General features: G+C 37.7%; 1 protein-coding gene and 9 non-coding genes across 11 annotated transcripts in view; 8 read left to right on the top strand and 2 right to left on the bottom strand.

The window, feature by feature from the left end:
• The window catches only part of LOC109427916 (tubulin monoglutamylase TTLL4), a 176,775-nt gene extending 156,752 nt beyond the window's left edge, over positions 1–20,023 (bottom strand). The window contains exons 1-2 of one of the 2 annotated variants that reach the window (XM_062850020.1): positions 19,545–20,023; positions 19,191–19,374 (exon numbers count right to left, since the gene is read on the bottom strand). The gene's annotated coding sequence lies outside the window, so the exon portion shown is untranslated. Of the gene's footprint in view, positions 1–19,190; positions 19,395–19,544 lie in introns of those variants that run through there. The other variant, XM_062850021.1, reaches the window with a different exon arrangement.
• Positions 1,055–1,150, bottom strand: Trnay-gua (transfer RNA tyrosine (anticodon GUA)). The gene is made up of 2 exons: positions 1,114–1,150; positions 1,055–1,090 (listed from the first exon to the last, which is right to left on the bottom strand). It is a non-coding gene; the product is annotated as a tRNA-Tyr (tRNA).
• On the top strand, positions 1,504–1,600 carry Trnay-gua (transfer RNA tyrosine (anticodon GUA)). Its single transcript has 2 exons — positions 1,504–1,540; positions 1,565–1,600. It is a non-coding gene; the product is annotated as a tRNA-Tyr (tRNA).
• On the top strand, positions 1,981–2,077 carry Trnay-gua (transfer RNA tyrosine (anticodon GUA)). Its single transcript has 2 exons — positions 1,981–2,017; positions 2,042–2,077. It is a non-coding gene; the product is annotated as a tRNA-Tyr (tRNA).
• On the top strand, positions 4,020–4,111 carry Trnay-gua (transfer RNA tyrosine (anticodon GUA)). Its single transcript is given in 2 exon segments — positions 4,020–4,056; positions 4,076–4,111. It is a non-coding gene; the product is annotated as a tRNA-Tyr (tRNA).
• Trnay-gua (transfer RNA tyrosine (anticodon GUA)) lies at positions 4,486–4,580 on the top strand. Its single transcript has 2 exons — positions 4,486–4,522; positions 4,545–4,580. It is a non-coding gene; the product is annotated as a tRNA-Tyr (tRNA).
• On the top strand, positions 10,360–10,456 carry Trnay-gua (transfer RNA tyrosine (anticodon GUA)). Its single transcript has 2 exons — positions 10,360–10,396; positions 10,421–10,456. It is a non-coding gene; the product is annotated as a tRNA-Tyr (tRNA).
• Positions 10,806–10,895, top strand: Trnay-gua (transfer RNA tyrosine (anticodon GUA)). The gene is given in 2 exon segments: positions 10,806–10,842; positions 10,860–10,895. It is a non-coding gene; the product is annotated as a tRNA-Tyr (tRNA).
• Trnay-gua (transfer RNA tyrosine (anticodon GUA)) lies at positions 13,133–13,229 on the top strand. Its single transcript has 2 exons — positions 13,133–13,169; positions 13,194–13,229. It is a non-coding gene; the product is annotated as a tRNA-Tyr (tRNA).
• Trnay-gua (transfer RNA tyrosine (anticodon GUA)) lies at positions 14,257–14,362 on the top strand. Its single transcript has 2 exons — positions 14,257–14,293; positions 14,327–14,362. It is a non-coding gene; the product is annotated as a tRNA-Tyr (tRNA).
• Positions 20,024–25,473: the final 5,450 nt, after the last annotated feature.

Below are 25,473 nucleotides of genomic sequence, written 5' to 3'. Positions count from 1 at the left end.
AGTCACTAAAAGTAAAACTAATTAACGGTCAAAAAACATCGAATGAGAAGTTCTATGAATTTTCTACAAAAAACAACTTTATACAAATAGTATAAAACGTAAAAATCAAACTAATTTTTAATTATATTTCAATCATCTAAACGGTTGAAAAGCATGAATTCCAAAGAAATCGACCATGATTTTTCATTAGGGCCTAACTGTCATTGTCGATTTCTCTTCATCGATCCTCTCTTTGTGTTATTATAAAAAAAGTATTGAGTTTTCCAATGATTTTTTTGGTTAAGATACGAAGGAGATGCGAAAGAGAGAATCATTGTCGAAATGTTGTCTATACTTAACACTAAATCGATTGAAGTATCACTACTCCTTTGCATATAAAATGCACTAAAAACACATGCACATTGATAGCTGACTTCAAGAAGCTAACAAATTAGCAGATTATAAATAGAACAGTTAGACAAACTCTGTGCTTCACTGTTGCAGAGCCTTCCCGTCAAAACTACGCCACCTCATCATCAAATTAAACCTTGAAACCATCCTTGACATCTGCAATATGTGTGTCGTCCGGAAGTGTACTGTACTGTCAATATTCGCAATCGGCCAGTTTTCGATGAGCGATTGATGTCTTGACATCCGAACGAACGAACTGCATCGCACACGAAGCACGTTGCACTAGATTTGGGCCTCTCTTATTGAGAAGGCTCGACTTGCATTTTGTTTGTATACACACGGTTCAGCTCTCGCTCGGCCATCAGCTAGCCAACAGTCGACCGCGATTGACGGACTGCCAACGTGTGCCAAATTGTGCGCGGACTGCTACTTTCGATTCGATGTCACCACTGCACTGCTGCCCGCGATCGCGCGAGTGGGGTGAAGTCGCCGTCTGATTGACTCGATCGATTCCGGCGTCAAGTGTAAGGGGGGTGACTATTTTTGGTTCCGATCTGATGTTGGGTAATATGGTAACATAGTTGGCAATAAGGGTTACACAGATGTAACCTTGTCGCCGCCGTACGTTCAGTGACACGATGCTCTGAGCACACGAAAAAATATATCCTTCGAGCCGGATTTGAACCAGCGACCTATGGATCACTGCTAGGGGAACTCTGAACACTACAGTCCACCGCTCTACCAACTGAGCTATCGAAGGTGTGCACGGAAGGCTGGAATCAATTCGATGTTTCTTTTCAGATTTTGCCCACTAAATCAACATCGCGGCCTTCAAATTGCTTGCCACCACTGCACTGCTGGAGCTGGAGCAAAAATAAAATACACGAACATAAACGATCGCCGCGAAACGGTGCGGTGGTGGTGGCGGTGAAAGGTGTCTCTAGGTGAGCAAGTGAAAATGCAACAGCAGCACAAAAATCCGATCAGCGAACTTGTTTTGAGTTTGATAATAATTGAGTGATCGTCGTGGTGCTCTGTGACGCTGGCTGGCATTCAACGATGTGATTTAAATTTATTTGGTAAATCAGTGCAGTGATTTGGTGCTGCATGGAGCCTTCGATAGCTCAGTTGGTAGAGCGGTGGACTGTAGATCGTACGAAAATAGTTGATAGTAATCCATAGGTCGCTGGTTCAAATCCGGCTCGAAGGATAATATTTTTGCTAATAACAGAAAGATTGCTGTATAACGAAACAACTTAACCAATCCTTACCTAGAGTTTCCAGAGGAGTAAATTTTCCCATTTTTATAAAAACAACTTCATATTTTGAAGTTTGAAAATATTTTCTGGAAAATTTAGAAGTTACCGTTACAAAAATATTTGGCCTCTGGAGTATTTAAATCTTACATTATAGAAAGAAAACAAACCCAAATGACTTCCATTCAGTGAAAGGATCCTTAAAATAAAGTAATAATAATAATAGAATAAAAAAAACGACGATATTGAGTTACATTTTATACTTCAACTTGATAAAGCATCGGATTTTTGTCAGATTTAGATGCCATACATGCCGGAAACCTCAGGAAACTAACCTTCGATAGCTCAGTTGGTAGAGCGGTGGACTGTAGATCGTACGAAAATAGTAAATAGTAATCCATAGGTCGCTGGTTCAACTCCGGCTCGAAGGATAATATTTTTGATAATGACCGAACTATTGCCGTGTAACGATACTATTTAACCAACCGTGAGGATGTTTAAAATTTCGTGAGGAGTGAATTGAACAAAAACAATCCTGATTGATTTATTACTGGTTGGTGTTTCCAGATTCATCAAAACAACTACATATTCTAAAACATCATGGAAAACTGAGCCAAAATTCAAATTTGCATCATGTTCAACTCACATTTTTTTTTAACAACTAAAAGCAGGCAAGAGAGAAATTTGCTGAATCTTCTCTCACCGGATTTAGTTCTGTGAAAGAAATATAGCTCAGGGTGTCCATTCAAATTCAGTTTTCCGATTCCCGGATTTTTCCCGGGTATGGACTAACTTCACGAGTATGTACGAACGTAAATTATTGTTGTAGTAGGACGCTCCTCAGTGTATTTTTTATATACTGTTTAAATTTGGTCTATAACTTGATACGAATCTTATAGTTTTCCTGATTTCATAAATTATAATTAAAAAAAAACTTACTAACTCTACAATCACTGGTGTTAATTTCCCCTTCTCACACGAAATTTAGGATTAGAGTTAGTTGAAAAGGTCCTTTCTATAACAAGGAAATGGAATCTATATGAAAATATTGTTGAAACTGATGTCACTGTGTCTGATTTTTTCACAAAATTTTTGTTGAATATCATAAAAAAATCGGTAGAAAAATATCGAAACATTTTTGGTAAACCTGGTCTTTAGAAACTAATGTATCAATTATTTGCTACATTTTGTGAAAATCTCCATCTAACTTTTTGTTCTGCTTCCATCGTCATTTTAAACAATTTACTTGCTGAATCCAAAATCTTTTGACACCGATTTTTGCAATACAATAATATCTTGAGGACATTCAACATTTCTTCCTTTAGGAAGTACTCCATGGGTTCTGCCAAAAAAAAATCATGAAAGTTGTACCTACAACTTCTTTTAAAATGCTTCGTTTGGCTAATATTGCCGTAAACATATCAGGGATTCTATTGTATACTTCTCAGGGGATCCGAGTGATGCTTCGAGGAAGTAACATTTTGAAACATTTCTTCACAGATTCTATAGAAGATTCTTCTGTGGATTCTACTACTAACTACTATACTAAGGAAATCTCTAGGAAATTTCTTATGGGATCCCATCAGAGAGTCTTTCATGAGAAGTTTTTTTTTTGAAAATTCGCTGTAATTTACGGTGTTGTACTTACTCTTCAGAATTTTATATGAATTTTACCTAAAACTTCTCCAAAATTCTGTACAGAAGCGGATAGGCACAATATCACTGTTTTTTTCAATAATTTTCTCCATGACTTCTGCTAAAGGGATCAAATTTAAGGGATGTGGCAGAAATATATGAAGAGTTCCACTAATAATGTCACCAGAATCCCTCCAGAAACTCAAAAAGTCCATCATGAAATCTTGCAGAAATCTTAAAATTTCGCCTAAGAAGTATATTCTGATTTCTTTTACATGAATTTATCAAGATCCAACAGAAACTACTAAAATTCCTGAGAGGCTGCCTTTCTAAAAAAACATATTCAACCGGCAACTCTGTTAATGTTGCTATCATTCTATTCAAGACTTGCTTGACACTTATGAAGTACAGATAGACACCATAAAGATTTTTCCCGGTGCCTATTACAATTTCCCGTGTTTTTCCCGTATTTTTTCCGGAGGTTTCGAATTCCCGGGTTTTTCCCGGTTTTCCCGTATTTCCCGGATGGATGGACACCCTGATAGCTATTTATTTGTAGAATACAACAGTTCCAACGGTAGTGCAAAATTGCTTGCTGTTTTTCTGGAATATTTTGATTTTACATTACGAAAAGAAAAAATAGGACTAGCATATTTTTTTTTCTTTTAAACTTCAATTAAACCACTCGTTTTTCGTCCGATTTTCTTGTCACACACTTCGAAAATCTTTGAAAACCAACCTTCGATAGCTCAGTTGGTAGAGCGGTGGACTGTAGAATTGAACTAAAAGTAGTTATCCTTAGGTCGCTGGTTCAAATCCGGCTCGAAGGATAGTATTTTTGTTCACCAGAGTGCTATGATATTTTGTAATAAAGCCAACTACACCCGATACATTTTTTTTAAATTTTTTTGCACGCGTCAGTTTTTTGTTATAACTTAGTCAATCTTAAACCTATTGACTTATTTTTTTGTACACGGATAATTTTCTAACCGTGTCTCCCTGTGTGCAAATTTTTATGTGAATTGGTTGTAATTGTTTATTAAAATCGATAAAACCAATATAGAAAAAAAAAACAATGAAATATAACGTTGGAATATGTAAAATCTCAGTTCAACCAAGTGTTTTATTGTTTTAAGCAAGCTTCATTTTTCTACGTGAACAAAGGTTCGCATGTCAACTAAAATTGACGTCTATTGACATACAACCTTCGATAGCTCAGTTGGTAGAGCGGTGGACTGTAGAATTGGCTTCAACAAAGTAGTTATCCATAGGTCGCTGGTTCAAATCCGGCTCGAAGGATAATATTTTTATTCATCAGATTGCTATGAGCTATGCCACCTTGTGCATAAGTCCACTAAATTGTAAACCACGGAATGTGGGTTCGATTCCCACTCCAGACGCAGAAAATTTTACGTTAAACGGGACATTTTTCATTGGATTACTGGGTGTCGTCTAAGTTGTATGATGCAAGTTATGTTCAGTCTAATGTACAGCCGCTGGCTGTCGTGTCATTTTTTTTTTTGAGTGAAGCGTGAAAACGTTATTTATATTTAGCAGAATTTATATCATATTTTGATATCAGTTTATCTAGCTCAAACTTGTCGGAACATTAAAAAGTTTTACCTTTCCAAAAATTGACTAAAAATTGATCAAAGTGCTTCAATAAATCTCAAATTTTTACTGTATTTTCACCAACTAGTTGTGTATCAGTGGTCCAAATTTGGAACAGATCCGGCTATTCTACACGAAGTAAGAAAGATTGTAGATAATGGTTTAATTATCCAATAGCCAACTTTGAGCTGTTATATCTCCTAATTCAATGAACCGAATGCAGTGACATTTTGTTTGAGCATTCATGACTAATAATGTAATGAGCTATGGAAACCTAACTTTAATTCTCAACACGGAAGAAATTTATAAAGATTAGCTTATTTTTCTAATAAAACTCCAAATTATCCAAAACTTCATCAATGTTTCAAAATTCGAGGTGGGAAATTAAGTTCATTTAAATGCCCTCTAATTCACAAAACAAATATGTTTTGAAGGAAAGTAACAAAATAACCGGTAAGAAATTGAAAAATGTAATGGGATACCTATTAAAAAATAAACCACTATACTAAAAAAAATCAAAAAAAAAAAAAAATGAAATTGCTATAACTATAATTCAAGTTTAGCCAAACGTTTTTGAAAGCCTATTATATAAGTCATAAATGCTAAAAATTTCATTTCATTCGGTTCATTGAATCCGGAGATGTAATAGCTCAAATTTGGCTATCGAATAAATATACCTTTTTCTAGAATCTCTAACCACAGAGAACAGACATCCAAGTCCGGCTCCGAAACTGTGTAAGGAATTTAACAGCCATTTAAAATCTTCAACACGAGTGGCAATTGCGTGGCGCTGCAATCGGCTAATTTCCCATACTAATTTAATTCACCACTTGAAATGTTTCAATTCACCACTGACTGTGGCAATATGGTGTTTGTAGGCGTTAGTGTTGTCATCGTGTATTGGTTTGCAACCTTACTCAAGTAAAGACTCACATCCTTATCACGGTGTCAAAATTTCGATTATTATCGAACATTCATGTACCTCGGACTTTTCTTCGAAAATGAGTAGTATTTGGGCTATATATTCATAATCGGAAAACTAGAAAATATTTCATCGGCGAAATTTTTTCCATACATTTTGTATGGGACGTTTTTTGGGCTAAAATAGTAATTATTGATTTTTAGTATGGAAAATAGCCAAAAACTCAGCTAACTCAAATTTTCCCCGATAGAATATTTCCAAATTTTGCATTTATACATTATAGCCGAAATTCTAACATTCTATGAAGAAAAATCCGAGGTACATGAAAGTTCGATAATAATCAAAATTTTGACACCGTGCCTTACACAACTTTCCGAATGAAATTTGTTCTAGCCTGGATGTCTGTTCTCTGTGCTCTTCTAACTACGTTTAGAATAGACCGATCTTTTCCAAATTTGGACCACTGATAGACAACTAGTTGGTCAAGTCACAATGAGAATTTGAGAATATTTGATGCACTTGCAGTTACAGCAAGTTTTTTTAACAATGAAAATTTGACATTTCTAGCATAACATGGGATAAGGGCATAAGTTCAAAATGTAAACAATGGGAAATCTGCTCGAGAAGGTTTCCATGTATATTCATAAACCCTATTTAGAAATCAAACAGTCTATCAGTTTCACTTATGCAAATGACGCGTATGACTGCTCTCTACATGCTGCCTAGCGTCAAAAATAGCATACTACAGGGGTTTTCAGACTTTTAGGCTTGCAGTGTACATTTTGGAAATAACTCTCTACGCGGTGCACCCGGTAGAGCAATTCTTTTCCCATCTACACATAACAAATTGTAAAAATGTAAACTGTGACACCATAATAACTTAAAGAGAATCGTAACAAAGAGTTACGAATATTTTTTTAAAATTTTCAAGTGCCGCGGTGCCCTTTTCAAAGCTTCGCGGTGCACCAAGTGCACCGCGGTGCACAATCTGAAAACCCCTGGACTACATTGAAATTAGTATATAAATTAAGTTTTTGAACATTTTCATTGACTTGGGCCCTCTGGAACTTCTGGAAAAATTTCAGAGTAACTTATGAAAAAAATCCCAAAAAACTTCTGGAAGAATTTCTGAGGAACTTTAGGAAGAATTCCCGAGAAACATCTGGAAAAAATCCCGAGGAGCTTATGGAAGAATTCCCGAAGATTTTCCGGAAGAATTCTCGAAGAACTTCTGGAAGAATTCCGGAAAATTGGAAGAATTTCCGAAGAACTTTTAGAAGAATTCTAGACAATTTGTAGAGGAATTCCCGAGAAATTTCTGAAACAATTCCCGAGAGACTTCAGGTAGAATTCCCGAGGAACTTCTGGAAGAATTCTCGAGGAACTCGTAGAGGAATTTCCAAGCCACTTCTGGAAGATTTATTGAGCTACTTCTGGAAGAATTCCCGACAAATTTCTGGAAAAAAAACCCCGAGGAATTTTTGGAAGAATCCTCGAGCAACTTCTGGAGGAATTCCCAAGCAACTTCTGAAAAAATTCTCGAGCATTTTCTGGAAGAATTTTCAAGGAACTTCTGGAAGAAATCCCGAGGACCTTCTGGAAGAATTCTCGAGGAACTTCTGGAAGGATTTCTGAGGAACTTCTGGGAGAGTTCTCGAGGAACTTCTGGAAGAATTCCCGAAGAACTTCTGGGTCAATTCCCGAGGAACTGCATCGGAAGTTCCTCGGGATTTCTTCAAGTAGTTCCTCGGGAAGTTTACTAGAAGCTCCTCGGGAATTCTTCTAGAAGTTCCTCGGGAATTCTTTCGGAAGTTTCCTGGAAATTATTCCTGAAGTTCTCCGAGAACTCTCGAGGAACTTCTGGAAGAATTTCCGGGGAACTTTTGAAAGAATTCCCGAGAAACTTCTATAAGAATTCCTGAGGAATTTCTAGTAAAATTCCTGAGAAACTTCTAGTAAAATTCCTGAGGAACTTCTGGAAGAATTCCCCAGGGATTTCTGAAATAATTCCGTAGCAACTACTGGTAGAATTCCAAAGTAAGAATTCCCGAGAAACATCAGGAAAAATTCCCGAGGAACTTCTGCAATAATTTCCGAAGAACTTCTGAAAGTCTTCCCGAGGAACTTCTGGAAGAATTGCCGAGGAACTTCTGGAAGAATTCCCGAGGAACTTCTAGCAGGATTCCAGAGGTACTTCTGGAAGAATTCCCGAGGAACTTCAGGAAGAATTCCCGAGGAAGTTCTGAAAGCATCCCGAGGAGCTTCCGGAAGAATTCCCTTCGAACTTCTGGGAGAATTCCCTTGGATTTTTTTGTGAATTCCCAAAGAACTTCTGGAAGAAACCCCGTAACGTGGGTAGATCACCTTAGAAAAATACCGATTTTAGTGATACGTAATAAATGGACGCTGCCTTAAAAAAAAAGGAATCAATTCAAATCAAATTCATAGAAAATCTATGTAACATTCCAAAGGGCTTGAGTAAATTTCAGTTCTAGTCCAACTTGGGCCCTTTTTCATCGACTTAGAGCCAAAAGGAACTATGAATTCAAGACCAACAACTGAACAGGCCGCATCAACATTGCGTAAACAAATACGTTTCAGTCGACCAAGGGCCTTCTGGGATCTACTTACGTATCTCATCACCATTAACAGAAAGCTTGATGTTTGCGCTTTCTGTTAGTGGTGGTGAGGTGTGTAGGTGGAGTTCAAAAGGCCTCAAGTCGACAGAAGCATGTTTGTTTACAAAATGTTGGTGCGGTCTTTTCAATTGTTGGTCTTCAATTTTCTAAGGCCCTTTAAAAATTCATCTAAAAAGTCGTGTTGAAATGAGATTTGGCATGGGTGAGGAAGTGTAACGATAGATTACGTGACATTTGATTGGAAAAACTGAAAATCTCGTTTGTTTACATTTTTGATTTAGGCCCTTATCACGCTTATTACGCTAGATTTTGTATATCCCCTGTATATTCCATTTTTCTGTTATTTTTAATTATTATAAAAATACAGTTTACAAGTAATTCTAAAGCTTTAAGAAAATAACTAGTTACTGTAAAAATATAATCAGGGCAATCACTGAACAGCTGCGTAAAATTGCTGCGTAAGCCATGATTTTCTGTTATTTCGAATGTTTCATGAAATTGCGAATGAAATAAACAATATTGCCTTGTTGATTGCGACGAATACCCCTAATATCAATTCTATTATATTGCAATTTCTTCTGATTTCAACCAAAAAAAAAATCTTCAAAATGATTTTTCAATTTTGCATGATAGCAAATACAGTTATCAATTTGATTTGACTGATAACAGGAATTGTGCTCATCTTACTGCTGTCACAGGAACTTTTCTGCTCTCATTTTATGGTATTTTAACCGTTTAAACGACAGTAAACTGAGTTATTCTTTATTTCAAATATCGTAATATCAAAATTAGTTTTCAATTTGCTGTTAGATTAATCTGGCCGGAATAATATGATATTTCTATTGTTTGAAAAGTATGGAGATCGCCAATTTTACTTTATTAATCTAGCAGTTCAAACCAAGGAAAAGAAATGCTTATGAAGCTTACACTAATAAACATTAAAGTGTTTGACAATTCTCAAGTCATTTCAACAGACCTAACAGGCTTTTCAGTTCGATTGCACGATGTCTGTGGCAGAAACAGTATCTAAAACAAATCAGTATCGCTAAGTCTACCATCAAATGAAAGCGAAGGGTCCAGTGAATAGAATTGTCAGACAAAAGAGGCACAAAACAAGCAACAAAGAAAGCGCGACGATTACTCTTTATCCCAATGACATGATCTCGAATTTTTTTGTTGCAGACAAACCGGAAGCTAAATTTGTTGCGTACTTTTCAACTCGTGAATAATCAATAATTACTAACCCGAAGTCGAAACTGTTTGATGATAGAGCTTCACCAGAGCTGCAGTGTTTACCGACTCGATGTTACCGTTCGAAAATCGCAATGCAAGGCTTAAACATCTTTAAACTCGTGGTGTATGATATTTATCCTATTATTTTCATGTTGGGACAAACTTATGCCGCATTGGGTGGATTGTCGCAACAAATACAGGTTGCGACATTGTCATTATTGTGGCGCGATGGTTGAATTTTGATTCACTGTAAAGGTCTCCTCTTTTATTTGGTGCTAAGAGGGAATTTGTTCTATTGGGGGGTATAGAACAATTTTTACTATTTTCGTGATTTCTTAAAAACTTTACAACCAGAATTGATAGGGAAAATAACCGTAGGCCTCGATAGAATCTTTCCTTCTTAGCACCGAATTAAAGGGAAGATACTGATACTGATATTTTTTTTCAAAATAATGTTCATTGTGGATTGTGATCGAATCGTCTCACAATTGGACTGAAAAGCCAGAAAAATCTCAATAACACATACAACAGTCGAAATCGATAAGTCTCAAAATGACATGAAAACTGTCAATCATTTCGCGATTGGGTATCGTGGTGTAATAAAGAATTATCAAATCTTCAAATAAAAAAATAGCATATTTTAATAGAGACATTGGCGTCTATTGACACACAACCTTCGATAGCTCAGTTGGTAGAGCGGTGGACTGTAGATCGTACAGGAATAGTAAACAGTAATCCATAGGTCGCTGGTTCAAATCCGGCTCGAAGGATAATATTTTTGCGATCAAAAATTTAGTATTCATGCAAAATAGAAACGTAACTATAGAATAAGACTAAGACTGAGATGAAACTACTCAAAGTAAGAATACAACAATTACATGACAAAAATGTTATGCCTCTTTTTAATTATTGAGACTAGAAGAATTTGCTACCGCTCATAATTTATTTTGAGGGAGAACATGTCTCGATTGTTGGCTTCATACAATTTGCTTTTAGTAAGGAAATGGCCAACTAGAGAGGGGCAGTTAATCATTTTTATCTTGTAGACCACTAAAACTATAAGTACTGTGTGTCGGTAGACAGTACACAATATGCTATTATGCTATTCCAAACACTCAACCTTCGATAGCTCAGTTGGTAGAGCGGTGGACTGTAGATCAAACAGAAGTAGTAATCCATAGGTCGCTGGTTCAAATCCGGCTCGAAGGAAAGCATTTGTTTTGCCACTCCGATGAAGGAAATTATAGTATTTTAAAAAACAATTTAGTGGATTCGTTCCAGTATTACTTCGTAAATTTGGTACCTAACCGTTGACTACAACGTGTCCAATAAGTTCTCATACAAAATACAAATTATGAAAATTTTATCTTATTTCACATCTGTGATTCATATTTTCAAAATGAATGCTTGTTTCGAAGGGTCACATAATATTGATTAAATAAAGCATACGGCTTAGAATAACGTTATTTTCTATTTGTTATAGGTCTAGCATTACACTTCCATTTTCTGAAATCCGTTTGCTCCGGCACGTAAGAAAAATCTTCGAAAAGTTGTTTATTCTACGGTAGCTAAATAGAGTCCATAAAGCTAAATTTTGACTTGTGTTACCAAGTATTGTACCAAATGGACATACTATTAAGGCTAAAACAATACAATTTTAGTGATGATATGGTAAGAAATTTGCAAGTAAGCTCAACTTGGGCAGATTTCCTTGGAAATGACCGGTATATTAAAGATAAACATCTTAAAATGTAAATTTTGTACAAAATTTACCACAATATTGATACAAGCATGTTTCTGAAGTAAGAATGGTGTGAATCAACAAAATAAGTTGCAGCCATGCTTCTTAAACACAACAAATCTCATTAAAACAGGGAAAAGCACATTTTTGTTTAATTTGTGTTTTATTTTTTACAAAACAAAAAGGCTTCGTACTTCACCAATACAGAATCTCATTTTTTTTTGCTACTAGCAATGGCGAGGACAGGAACCTAATTTGTTTCAACTTAAAACCATTACTTCTTAAAATGAAACGAAATACCAATGGAATTAAGTGAGTGTCAGCTGAAATAGACATACGACACAGAAGCGATCAGCACAGAAGGATTAAGGACAGATTATTCCAAAATATATGCTGTATTTTATCAGTGTTAAATGGCCTTCCAATAATTAAATTTACTTTGAAAATTCTTATCACAGGTGTGAAATGAATTCAATTTTATTTTGTATGAGAACTTATTGGACACGGTGTAAATGTCCCCTTAGTACAAATTGGTGGCGGTAGTGAGCAAACGTCAAACAGCAGCAAAAACGATGAGAGCGCCCAGAGAGGGCGATAGGTGAACTACGGAGTATTCGAACTAACCGTTGAAAAGAGAATTTAGTAGGGCTAGGCGTCTGTTTGTCTGTGGAGAATTGTAAATAATGTGCCGTGGAAAATGGTAGACTGTGTGCTGTGCGCACACAGTTATCGAAGGTTTCATGAGAAGTATGACTACAAATTGTACAGGAGTTCTGCCATAAACGTTTTAAGGCGTTATTTTCTTTGAAGGTTGGTCAAAAAATTGTTTTTGTTTTTCATTGCAAATTTTGAAAGTAGGGTCTGGACCATTTCAGATGGAGCACCTATTTTGGGCACTTGCTACTGTAACCATGTACAGAAATTCATATTAATTGGTTTTTAATTGACTGAGTTATAACAGCAAGTGTCCAAAATAGGTGCTCCTGCCCAAATGGTCTCAGACCCTATATACCTACTAGCTAGACAATACTCATACCAAATTTCGACAGCTGCGGCAGACCGCTGACCTGCGGCTACCGCTGAGTGTTTTTTTTTCTTTTTTCTAAAAATCCGCAATAATTGCATAGTCCCCTTAAGGCGAAACTGGAAGCATTTCCTCACTTTTTGGTTTTTGATTTTTTATTAAATAACGAAGCAATATTTTCAAAATCGGTTTTCGTGCGCATGTAGAGTATATATCAAGGTATCTTCTGAATTTTTTTTTTGTAGTGGAAAATATTTTTCGTTTTTACAAAAACCATTTTTTAACAATATTTTACAAAAAAATGGTTTCTGCAAAAATGGAAAACATTTTCTACCTCAAAAAAATTCAGAAAATACCTTGATCCATACTCTACATGTGCACGAAAACCGATTTTGAAAATATTGCTTCGTTATTTAATAAAAAATCAAAAACCGAAAAAATGAGAAAATGCTTCCAGTTTCGCCTTAATGGACCTTTTCCGGTTTTTTTTTTCTGGGAAGAGAAAATAATCATATACATCGCTCATACATAAACTTTTTATTTGCACTTTTTTTCTCACCAAAACGTATTTAAACAGGTTTATCATTCGAGTAGGGTTGGGGTTCCATAAAAATCTAGAAAACGGATAAGTCAATAAACGAGTTTTACATTATTTTAATCAACACTATCGAACTAACGGAACCTTCGATAGCTCAGTTGGTAGAGCGGTGGACTGTAGAATACATATGTAATGGAAATAGTAATCCATAGGTCGCTGGTTCAAATCCGGCTCGAAGGATACCCTTTTTGACAAAATACGCGCGATTTAAGCTTAATATACCATCAAAGCTATAGATTGAAGCTTGATAGCTGCCGCAATAAAAAATCAACGATCTTGATGTGAGATTTTTTACAGGGTGCTTGATCATTTGGGCAGAATTTCTATTTTGAACACTTTTTCGCTATGGTTCTGCAAATTTTAAGCCAAACGACTTAATTTATCTACGGGATCAAGTGTATGTAACCGTGCACGAACATATACTAGGGAAGCCGTTCATACTGTTCATAAGGGCGCTTTTAATTTCATCTAACTCAAAACAAACGTTTAGAAGCGCTGTTTGTTATGTATGTTTTTTTTGTTAGAAGTGAGATACATACCTACTCAGACACTGCACCAAACGTGCAATTTTGGCGGGCTACTCTTCCCAAGGTATGACATAGTAAAATGCAAATTACTGCATGTCACGTAATTACAATCAAATGGGAGATAAGGGCAGTCCAACCGCATAGCACGGATAGAAGATGGCGTGACTGCAGCAGACAAGTGTGGCTTCGTTCTGAACTAGACCTAACTGACTGAAATATGCTCGGTGGGTGTTAAAGGTCCAAAAATATCTATGGAAGTCAAAAGGCCGGGAAAGGAACCAAATATAATAGCATTTGGCCTTCTTCGTTTCAGCATGTAAGGTGCTACGGTGCTATTGCATTCGGTTACGATGTGGCGCAACTTTGTAGTCGTCGTCGTCGTCGTCATCTAGTTCGACCGGCACGAAGTGCAACAAAAATAGATCATTTCAAATGATGCTTATGTTGAGCGTTGGGCCATTCGCTGTCGATCATCGTTCGATCGATTTGGGTCTGTTTTTGTTTTCAAGTGTGTCTTCGGCAATCGATGCACGAAAGGTTACAGCGAGCAGCAGGAGCATTATCATCTGTTTGCTGTACTTTGTGTGTTGGGTTTCCAGTTTCCACTTGATATGGATTATGTGTATTGCACATGGTGATTGATTTGATGAGTTTCGAACTATGTTTGGGCAGCACGTATACCTTCGATAGCTCAGTTGGTAGAGCGGTGGACTGTAGAATGGTAGAAGAGCTCCAAACTCTCCAGCAGTTATCCATAGGTCGCTGGTTCAAATCCGGCTCGAAGGATTACTTTTTGGTTGAAGACTACTGCATAATAGTCCCAGAGCTGTATCTACCTAGGTTGTAGAGTTGATTTTTTTACTTTAAATTAAAAAATTAGTATGGTTCTTAGGATTACTTTTAAACTTTTAAGTTTTTGTATAGAGTTACGAAATGCACAGTGCTGCGAAGTGTCAGTATCAACCGACATTTAAAGTTGAAATTGAGATAGTGACCACTCATTTTTCCATTTACCATCGGAATATCAACCTGTTCAACGACGTATGTTCAACTTGCTCGAACTTGCTCCATCCCGCTCTTTCCCGATTGTTGATAAATGTGTAAGAGTAGGATGCAGCAACTTCGAGCAAGTTCAACCTACGTCGTTGAACAGGACTATTATCATTCAATTGAGCCCCAGCTAGGAAGCAAAATTTGTGGTGTTGTAGATTAAAGGAGAAACATCAGAGGATACGACTGCCACAATGGTCGACTTGGATCCCTACTCACGTTTTCAAGAGCACATATTTTGAAAATTCGCAAACAAATGCGCTCGATTTGGAAAAGCTGCCTCTTTTTGCAAGTGAGCAAAGTCAGGATAAACAAATGCGGCTTGGGTGGATGCTTCGTTTGTCAGATTTGTGCCTCTAAAGTTTGTATGCAAAATAGCAATGGGATTTCTTGATGTTTCATCTTAAAGCTTTTACCATCATTGATGACGTCAAACCCGAGATAAACTTATCATTCACCTATTTTCATTTTGGCCAACAAAACAAACCCAACATAGACACAATAGTTTTTCGATGTTGGTCCAACAGTGGCCCAACATTTGACAAAAATGGACTTGACATTGACCCGACAATCGATTTTTTCAGTCTGGCGGAATTTTGCAGGGTTTTTCGTGTTTCGTGCCCAGCTACTCATTCGAATGACAATTTATTCAATTGACAAGAACTCGCTTCTCATTTGACAGGTGCTCTGATTGAATGAAATCGTTTTGAACATGACAAGAAGGAAAAATGACTGAAAGATTTGTTGTTTAGTGTTCAAATGAGATGACATTTTGCAACACTGTCTACAAATGTTAAGTTAGTAAGCAATCTACATCAAAAAACTTTGCCAAAGAGACCATATTTATATCTCTAATGGTTCAAGAGATATTATTTTTCAAAGTAAAAAGTTAGGATGACAATTAAAAAAATAGTTTCCTTCAGTAACTTTGTATACATTGATTTCTCACAAAAAAAAACTTTGATCTAAGCATTTTCAGTACATCATTTTAAAAGCAACAAGGTTCTATATTTTGTCTTTTTGACATAACGTTCTCACTGGGACAAAACGTGCTTCTCAGTTACGTGTTTTGTGAGCACTTCTACAGTTATTAAATGAGAACTTCCTCTGCCAATGACCACTTTGCATGTTTATATTATGTGCAGTGAATCAAAATTCAACCATCGCGCAACAATAATGACAATGTCGCAACCTGTATTTGTTGCGACAAACAAACCCATGCGACATACGTTTGTCCCAACTTGAAAATAATGGGATTAACATCGTACACCACGAGTTTAGAGATTTTTAAGCCTTGCATTGCGATTTTCGAACGGTAACTTCGAGTCGGTAAACACTGCAACTCTGGTGAAGCTCTATCATCAAACAGTTTCGACTTTATGCTAGCAATAATTGATTATTCACGAGTTGAAAAGTACGCAACAAATTCAGCTTCCGTTTTGTCTGCAACAAAAAATTTCGAGATCATGTCATTAGTCCTGTTCAACGACGTAGGTTGAACTTGCTCGAAGTTGCTGCATCCTGCTCTTACCCGTTTGTTGACAAATGGGTAAGAGCAAGATGCAGCAAGTTCGAGCAAGTTCAACCTGCGTCGTTGAACAGGACTATTATCTGTTACCAGTAGGGATAAAGAGTAATCGTCGCACCTTCTTTGTTGCTTGTTTTGTGCTTCTTTTGTCTGACAATTCCGTAATAATTAGCGAAAAGGCCGTAACCAACAAAATGTACACAATTTGAGTAATTGCAGGAGTGAAAAGAAGCTAAATTTGTCTTCTAAATGCTCACAAAGTTTCCTTGATATCACTTTTCTAACTATTGAAAATCACTGATTGAGTGAAAGGCGTAATCCCATTCTATTCCAAACGAACAAAAACAAGAATTACGCCTTCTACTCCTTTGTTTTGTTTGGTGCTTTGTTTACGAAAGTGAAAGGCGAAACTGAAATCAACACGTAAACACGGCGATAGTAGAAGGCGAAACTGAAATCAAAACGTAAACACGGCGAAAGCAAATGGCGAAATTCTGTCAAAATCATAAACAAGGCGAATAGTAAAAGGCGATTCTGAAAATGATATCGATTCGAGGCGCATAGTATTGGGCGAAATTAGCATTCTCAGGTATCAATTCAGGCGTAATTAAATAAATGCAATTTTTAGTGCAAAAAATATCAAATTCGTGCAGTGTTCTTAGAAAAACAAGAAACTATGTCCGAACTGTATCAATTAACCTTATTTAAGTTGAATTATTCTGTATTACTTATAAATAGGAATTGAAATTTGATCAGCAAAATTCGGTTGTTGTTTTCGCATTGTTATTGCTTTGTTAGTTACGCCCTATTCGCGAATTACTCCCGAATTCTCTTCACTGATTATGTGGCGTGTACGAAGATATTCTATGTCCAAGGAAGTTAGGAAAATTAATATTACAAGTTTCTAGCTTGACCGGGAATCCTCCTTCTAAGCATGATCTTGCTGAATACTCACACGTGTTATGCTGCAGCTATCTAAGCAGCAATGTTCTATCAATTTAGGAAGAAATTCATGGTTTTCTTCTGGAAAAGGGCCGTTTTTAAAATGATGCCGCAAATAGATTTTTGATCTTTTCGTTTCATTCAAAAGATCACATCTTTTTGTGGTGAAACATTAAAACTGCTGATAGCACGGAGTCATCAACGCAATTGAAGGCAGCTCCAAGAGTAGTATAAACGAATGCAACCTGTTCCGTAATAGTGAAGATATGAAGAGATGAAAGGAGCAATATTGGATATAATTGATCATCTTGGGTAGAAGCCATACTAATCCGGTGAAGTTTAAGCTCGGTAGCAAGATAACAAGGCGTCGTTGGGGGCTGTCCATAAACCACGTGGTCATTTTTCCCCCCCGCGTGGTCATTAGTCCATACAATTTTTTTTATTTGTCCATACAAAATAGTCATTGGCCGAACCCCCCCTCATGACCACGTGGTTTATGGACAGCCCCTTAGGTATTTCGAAGACTTTGGGATCCGTTCCGTAGAAATTTTCCGCATATTATTACTGACTGCACCCCAAATTGGACTGACACAATAGTGTATACATACCTTAAAATGTGATTGAAGCGCAGTACCACGTCGGATCGAGTTGGGGTCTTCGGTGCACTTATTCATTGTAAATCAAGGAATAAGTGCACCGAAGACGTCGAAACGATCTGAGGCAAATGTGCACTTATATCACACTTTTTAGGCGTACCAAAACTGGCATTGTGTATACTGGTGCTGGCCAAACTACGCCCAAAACTTTCAGTCATCAACAATGTACGGTATCGGCGAAAGCCACGGTATAACCTGTCCTAGAGCGAGTGAAGCAATCGAAAGTCGTCTGTCGCGTTGCCAGCCGAGGGTGAGATCGATGTGATCGCTTCTAGAGGACTGCTGCAGTACAGTGAAAGTAGCCATCAACGACACAAACGAGGGCACCACTGGGTACGTGGAAAGAAGTTAACGAAACGAACAGATCGATAAGCATTGCAGAACGATTTTGGAGGAGAAGAACGCAGCGTGGGCAATAATGCTGCAGCAAGGAACCCGGTAGAACGTGGAACGTTACAAACAAAAACGGAAACATCTTATATGCGTCTTTCGGGAGAAAAGTGCCGCCTGAAAGACGCGAAGTGCGAAGAAATGAAACTGCTGTGCCGTTCCCAAGAAACACGTTTTAACAGTTTTAAGAGAAGCTCAACGCATCCCAAAACGGCTTCGTGCAGCGAGCCAAAATATGCAGGAATAAGGACGGGAGCCAGTGCAGTGGAGGATGCTAAGAGTAGTTAAGTATGTTATTCACCAGCTCAAAACCAACATAGAAGTTGGTAAAGATGGAATTACAACCGAACTCACCAAGATGGGCCCAGAAAAGTTGGCCACCTGTCATCACCGATTGATAGTCAGGATATGGGAAACCGAACAGCTACCGGAGAAGTGGATGGAAGAATTTTCCTTGTGAAAGACGACCATTTTTTACTGTGAGAGCTTCTGATTGATCATTATTTTGAAATGCACCTATAAAATGCTCTCAGATCATCTTCCGTCGTCTGTTACCTAAAACAAATAAGTTTGTGGGAAGTTTTCAAGCCGGCTTCATCGACGGCCAATCGACAATGGGTCAGATCTTCACCGTACGGCAAATTCTCCAGAAATGCCGTAAATACCAGGTCCCAACGCTTCACCTTGGCCTGACAAAAGGTTTATCCACCGGGTCTACGTGTAACTAATAAATACAAATACAATACAATACCTGTACATAGACTTCAAGGAGGCAGTATCGACCGCACAGAACTATGGAAAATCATAGGCAAAAACTGCTTATCTGGGAAGATGACCAGACTACTCAAAACAACGATAAACGGTGTGCAAAACAGCATAAGCATTTCCGGTGAACTATTCAGATTCAGCTCATTCGAATCTCGTCGGGGACTGCGACAAAGTGACGGACTCTCATGCCAACTCTTCAACAAATATAATAGCTTAACCAGACTAGGGCTAACATTTTTTTTATAATGAAGAAACAATAATAATTTTAAAGCGGTCTTACCTTCAACTAAATGCTATTAGGATGAAACCTAAAACAATCCGGAACAATCAATCTTTCATCCAAATGAAGAGCCAGGGACACAGCTTCTCACGTCTCACGAGACTTCTAATTTCTTTTAAATCACGAACAAGCGACCTGATATTCACCACTAAAACCACCGCTTATCACGCACTGATCTCGTCGTCTAGAATGTTTATTATTTTTTTCCTTGACCCGATAATTATAAACTGGTTTACGTTCGATCAATAAATACAATTACAATTACAATTATTAGGAAGTTTAAAAACAGTAAGGTTTCAGTAAAATCCTACGCCACAAATTCCCACCTCAGCAGCAGGATCCCGTTTTGTTTACCTTTTTAGCTCCGCGGCGCGCGCGATGTCTCAACGAAATCCAAACACACTCACACTAGTGCGGCAGCAAGTTGTGTGAACGAAGCAAAACGGATAAAAAACAAACTCCACAAACGCGCGAACCAAGCCGAGAAAAGGAACCGACCGATGACAGTTACCACTACACTTGCACCGATCGTCGCAAACGTGAATCCGAACACAACACAACGATACGGAAAAGATTCTTCCAGCGGTAGCACCCTTCGGCAGGACTACCGTTTGAGGCGTTTTTCTTCCGGATCTGAAACTATTTCGTACGGATTTTCCTGCAGGATCCCACCATCAATCACTCCACCGAACGGATCATCTTTACCGGGGCAAACTTGCGCGAAGATTTGCGAACTAAAAAGCCAAATAAACGCACACACGGAGCACGAAAAGACGATTCGCAGCTTCGGCTGCAGCTCAATCACCGCGGTTTTCAAAGATGGCAGAGAGAACGAAACTTTTGAAACTGGATTTTTTTTTGCAGGTGTTGTCGTTTGTCGGTTTAGCACAGAGCTGTGCGCTTCACTTTTATTTTGAATGCGCCCTGTGACTGAAAGCTGCACACCCTTGAGTACACACTATTCTGAACCAAATCACACATAAACAATTTTTAACCCAGTAAATAAGTTTTAAAAACTAAAATTTTGCAATTCACGGGGTAAAAAATCTTTAGTATGTATTTCTTTAGTAAGTGCCATCATGGCGTCGAAACGAGTTTTTAGGTGAGAAAGCCACCGTCGATGTCGCTACTTAGAGACTGTATAGAGAAATGCAAAGACGACTTCTTTTGATTGTTGTTCTTCTTTTTCGCCACACACTAAACATTTATTATCTTGCTCCACAGAGAACAGACGTCTATCTTCGCTTTCTGCCTTGTGTAAAATTTTGTAACGGTCATATCGGAGTATGTGGTTACACGCTAAGGTCAGTTTACCTTTTTTCCAAAAAGTGCACAATCGCAAATATGCGTATGGTAAACAGGTATAATATGCCCCCCCTAAGCAGAAATGGCAATATATCTGAAACTGGCGCCTTATTCCATCTATTGTTCACTGTAAATCGTTGTTACTAAAGTTATTGAAGTGTTGCATGCAAACTTTGCCTTTGGAGAGGTGGCCATGGAAGCTTTAAAACGTTTTTCGAAAACGTTCCAAAATTTGCCTTTTCAAAACAAACGGGGCAATACGCCCCATCAAAAGAAAACGTCCAGCCGCGTGATAAAACTGTCCCAGGGGATAATTCCACCACATGCTTATCCTAGGAGGGTCTTTCAACAAGTGTTTAACTGCATAAAAGTTGCAAAATAACACAAGCGAACAGAACTAGCTTGGTTTACAAATAAGTCAGCTTACAAGTGGTAAAATATTACGCCAAAAGCCCCGATTTCAGACTTTTTGATATTTTCATTGCTTTTCTGTACCAATCCACTAACGGACCAGCTTGATGGCAATTATTCCTCAATATTTGAGATTTCTAATCGATCACGCATGCAAAAAGCGCTTGAATCGCTAGAAAATGAAGGGGGGCGTTTTGCCCCGGTGGGGCGCATTATACCCTTTTACCCTAAATGATACTCAAATATAAGTAAACAAGACTCAAATATGGGTAATGTGTATCTAATTGTAACCCAAATATGGGTAAATATTACCCATAAATGCGAATGTGCACTTTTGCAAAATATGAGTTTTATTTACCCATATTTGCGTAAAGTTTACGCAAATTTGAGTAAAATTTACCCATATTTTAGAAAAATAGGTAAACTGACCTTAGCGTGTATGCTCCCGTTGCGCGGCGCTAGCGTCCCATCACTTTCATTGTTGTGTTGTCATATTTGTTTCCAGTGCTCGCCGTTTTTGGCCGTTTGGCGCTCGTGTCGCTTTGTGGGCTAGTGTATTTTAACGATGAACACTGCCATCGTGGAGTCAAATCGACTTTATATGTGGGGCAGTCTCCGTTGGTGGCGTTGAGGTACACTTAAATCCTTTACACACGATTTAGACGTATTTTTGTTCGAGCTTAAACGTCTGTTCTCTGTGCTTGCTCGGTTATCAAATAGGCTCCTAAAGTCCTATCGGGATTCTTGTTTTAAACCACAATATATGGTTCAAGAGTACATATTTACTCATTTTTTGACGTTTTTATTAATCATAGTTAAAAATATATAATTTTTACTTTTTTAGCCTTTTGTCTCGTCTCTAGCTTATAACACATACTTTGAGTGATTTTTTTTCACCGTGTATGTCAAATAGGAACATTTTTGAAATCCCAGTGCGAAAAATGTCGAGCTCAGTCACACAAGGTTGACCTCAAATGTCAAAGTAGAACTATTTACCATTTTACTTATTTCGAATTTTCTCATTATTCCTTTGTTTTTCAAGTTCGAGTAAAGTACAATTCCGATTAGAATACCATGCTTGATCGTATTATTCAATATAAGCGGGATTTCGTTTTTGATTTTAAGACCCTATTACCGAGTTCTCAACAGCTGAGCTCTCGGTAGTCACCTCGGTAATTGATATCAACTACCGATTACTCAGTTAAATGTTATGCTTGTCAAAATGTCAAAAAATACTGAGCTGTTCGTCAAAAAAATGCTGAATACTTTGTAAAGGGAATACCGAGTAATCAGTAAACTTTTTTTTAATTTTTTTTTGCATACGGAGAATCTTAGTAGTTTTTATGTTTCCTTATTTTTCACCAGGGAATCATCAGAATGAAATAAAGATTGATTTGTCTTTTTTTAAACGTTTATTTATATTTTCATATGAAATGAACAATGTCTGATGCTTCGAAACAAATCTCAGAGCATGTGTATGGGAAGCCGTAGAATGAAAAATCCTTTTTCGTACTGTATACCTGTTGCTTCGATGATGATTTTCCACGTTCCATATTTTTTGTGGTATTCCCGGTCTCCTCCTAAGCACTGTATAAGAATCGAATGTGGATTCCCCCTCGGATTCCCCGTCCAACCAGGAGTTGTAATGCCATCATAGTAAAATCACAAACTCATTACATATTACATATTACATAATAGGTCATTAATTGTTACAGCATTGCTGATCGAAAGGATAAAGACAATACTTCAGCACAGAGTAGTCAACACTTTTAAGGTAATAGTGTTCACGACTGATCCACACGGAATAACTACGTTTCGTTAAAATGAACAATAATAGATACAAATGAACGTGTGAGCTAATTCAGCATTCTTATTTGAGCAAGCTGTTCTTTTGAAATCATGTTTGGAATCCAGAAGTTGTAAAAACGTGAAACGTCAAGGTTCCCCATATCAGAATAACTTAAAAGAACAGCCCATGACTGCAAGAAGGGAAAATTTCTGGTAATAAATTACATAAAATTGAATTTTATTTCCTTGAAGGTGAAACTAGAAAGAAAAGCCTATTAACAAAAGAAGGGACAATTCCAATCACAGCTATATTGTCGAAAATGTTTGTAACAGTATAAGTCTTAAATCAGACTGTGTTAAAAAAAAGCAAAAACCTCTGATGAAAATGGTTCCAGTAACTTTTAGTTGATAATGGCGTTCAGCCATACGCACAGCAAAAAATAAATGCAACCCACCCGATGTAACTCATTCTGATGTACTAAATAATCAATGTAATCACGATTCCTATGTATGATTACATCGTTTTGATGTAAAACCTTTTGTTCTTATGTGTACATCGTCCTGTGTAATATTCATGCAATCGACGGATTGATCGGGTTGCAGCAGTTCAAATGTAATATTACACAACAGTTTTTTCTGTGCGCGTGGACGACGCCTAAACTGATTTCAGAAATTTGTTCTAGATTATTATGGGTTTCGGGCGAATGATCTTTTCGGGCGAATGACTTTCGGGCGTTTGTTACATTCGGGTGTTTGTCATTCGGGCATTTGGAACACCGACAAACCGACGTGACAGCTAGAACAAATAAATTCAAATTTGTTGTCCCCGACGCCATGATGAAAAATAGTCGAACACTACCGCCTCCTCTATAACGGTTCGCGTTGTTTTGATAGCTTGACTCCAAACCCCCGTGTATTCATATAGAAAAAGGTTCGCGCCTGAGCTGATTTGACAGAAGCGTTCGCTCGCTTTGCTGGTCGACCGTTAAATTTAGGGGGACACTTTTGAAACACCACTGTCACGTCGGTTCGTCGGTGTTTGGAATTCGGGCGAATGGTTTTCGGGCGAATGTGACAGAACCGTACAATACAGCACGCCACTTCCGACATTGTGTTTGACGCAAGGCAAAAGCAGTGGAAGTCGTAGAAAAAATGTCGCTAATTCGGTTTTTAACTGAAAACATAAATAATAAAATGGCTCATACACGGTCAGAAAATTCACTCATTTTGGAGCTAAAGTGGGACAACTCAAAATTGAGTAAATTTTATGTCCAGCGATAGCGCCGGCCCAAGTGCGAAAATCTCATCAGTTTAAGTTGTATAATATTCTTGCTGATGTGAAGAATATTATACGGTTTAAACTATTTTGATTCTTGCACTTGGGCCAGCGCTATCGATGGAAATGCAATTTACTCATTTTTTGAGCTGTTCCAGTTTAGCTCCGTTTTGTGTGAATCTTACTCATTTTAGAGTAACTTTTTCTTAGCGTGTAGTGAATCGTAAATGTTTAATTTAAACCAACATTTTTTAAGCGTGTATAATTTGGTACCGAACTCTCAGTCACAGGGAATGATTTATTTCGCCTGTTAGTTTAGACGTCAACCTGTATTGAAATATTTGCTAGCCGTAGTACCAACCCAATGAGAATCTAATGAAGGTGTGGAAGAGACACTTCGTGTGCGTGAGATCCGTGTTTGGAGCAAAACCTGTCACTACTACGAGCAAAGCGAGCTCCCATAAGAACGCGTGTCAAATAGTGACGTCACTATTTGTGTTTACATTTTTCTTTGCTTACTAATACATAGCCATCTCTTCTTCTTCCCCACCTGTAATATACTCTCATTGGTACCAACCATAAGCCATAGGCCATCTTGTGGTGAACATTGCCACTAATGTCGAATATTGTCGATTTACACGTTGATTTAGTGTTACTTAATATCTGGAATAGTTTTACCATTAGAATAACCAGCCACAGAAATCCAATGTCGCGACTGTTCGTGTGACTAACATCTAGTTTGCCTTGCCCTTACAGCGTCAGTAGCGGTACTATAAGTGTCAAATAAATTTTGTTTACCAAAACAAAAGGTCCCCTACACACTTAATCTCCAAATTTGATCTCGGTAATAACAAAAAACGAACTCAATCGGTAAAGGTTATTTTGACTGAAATGTCGTTAAAATTTGACAGTTCATCAAAAATAACTTGTCAAAAATAACGAATTTCGGTAATTTACGTTCATTGCTGATTATCGGCAAACTTTTTTGCTACAGCAATCGGCAATCCCATCATTTTGCTGAATTTCGGTAAAGTGCATCTGTCAAAAGTGAAAACGAAACGCGTTGCCGGCTGCCATCTTAGAAAAAGGAAAGAAACAAGGATTTTTGTAACTGAAATGATTCTCGTAAGTAAAACAATTAAACTCGCTTTTAACTAATGCTGTTTATGCTTCTGCTATTAATATTCATTTATTTATTAATGCCTCTTCTAATTTTCTTTTTAGTTTGTTGTTTTGAAGATGGAGCGCTGCAGGAGGAGTGCCGGATTCTCGCTCCAAAAACGTGCCAGTGTGTTTGCTGCCGGACTTAACCAGCAGAAACTAGCAGCCCAAAAGCAAAATGGTCCGTACAAACAAACCATCGGAATAAAGGCCGCCCGCAAAAGTGCTCTCTCGACCGGCAGAGCCGCATCTTCGCCGGTCGGGACGTCTACGAAAAATCCGTCGCTACCAAAAGTCCGGTGTCGTTCCAGCGCTCGGTGCGTGTTTTTAAGACGGATCTGC

Source organism: Aedes albopictus, chromosome 2 (genome assembly GCF_035046485.1).
Source record: "Aedes albopictus strain Foshan chromosome 2, AalbF5, whole genome shotgun sequence".
Lineage (NCBI taxonomy): Eukaryota > Metazoa > Arthropoda > Insecta > Diptera > Culicidae > Aedes > Aedes albopictus.
This window is presented reverse-complemented; position numbering and strand designations above follow the sequence as displayed.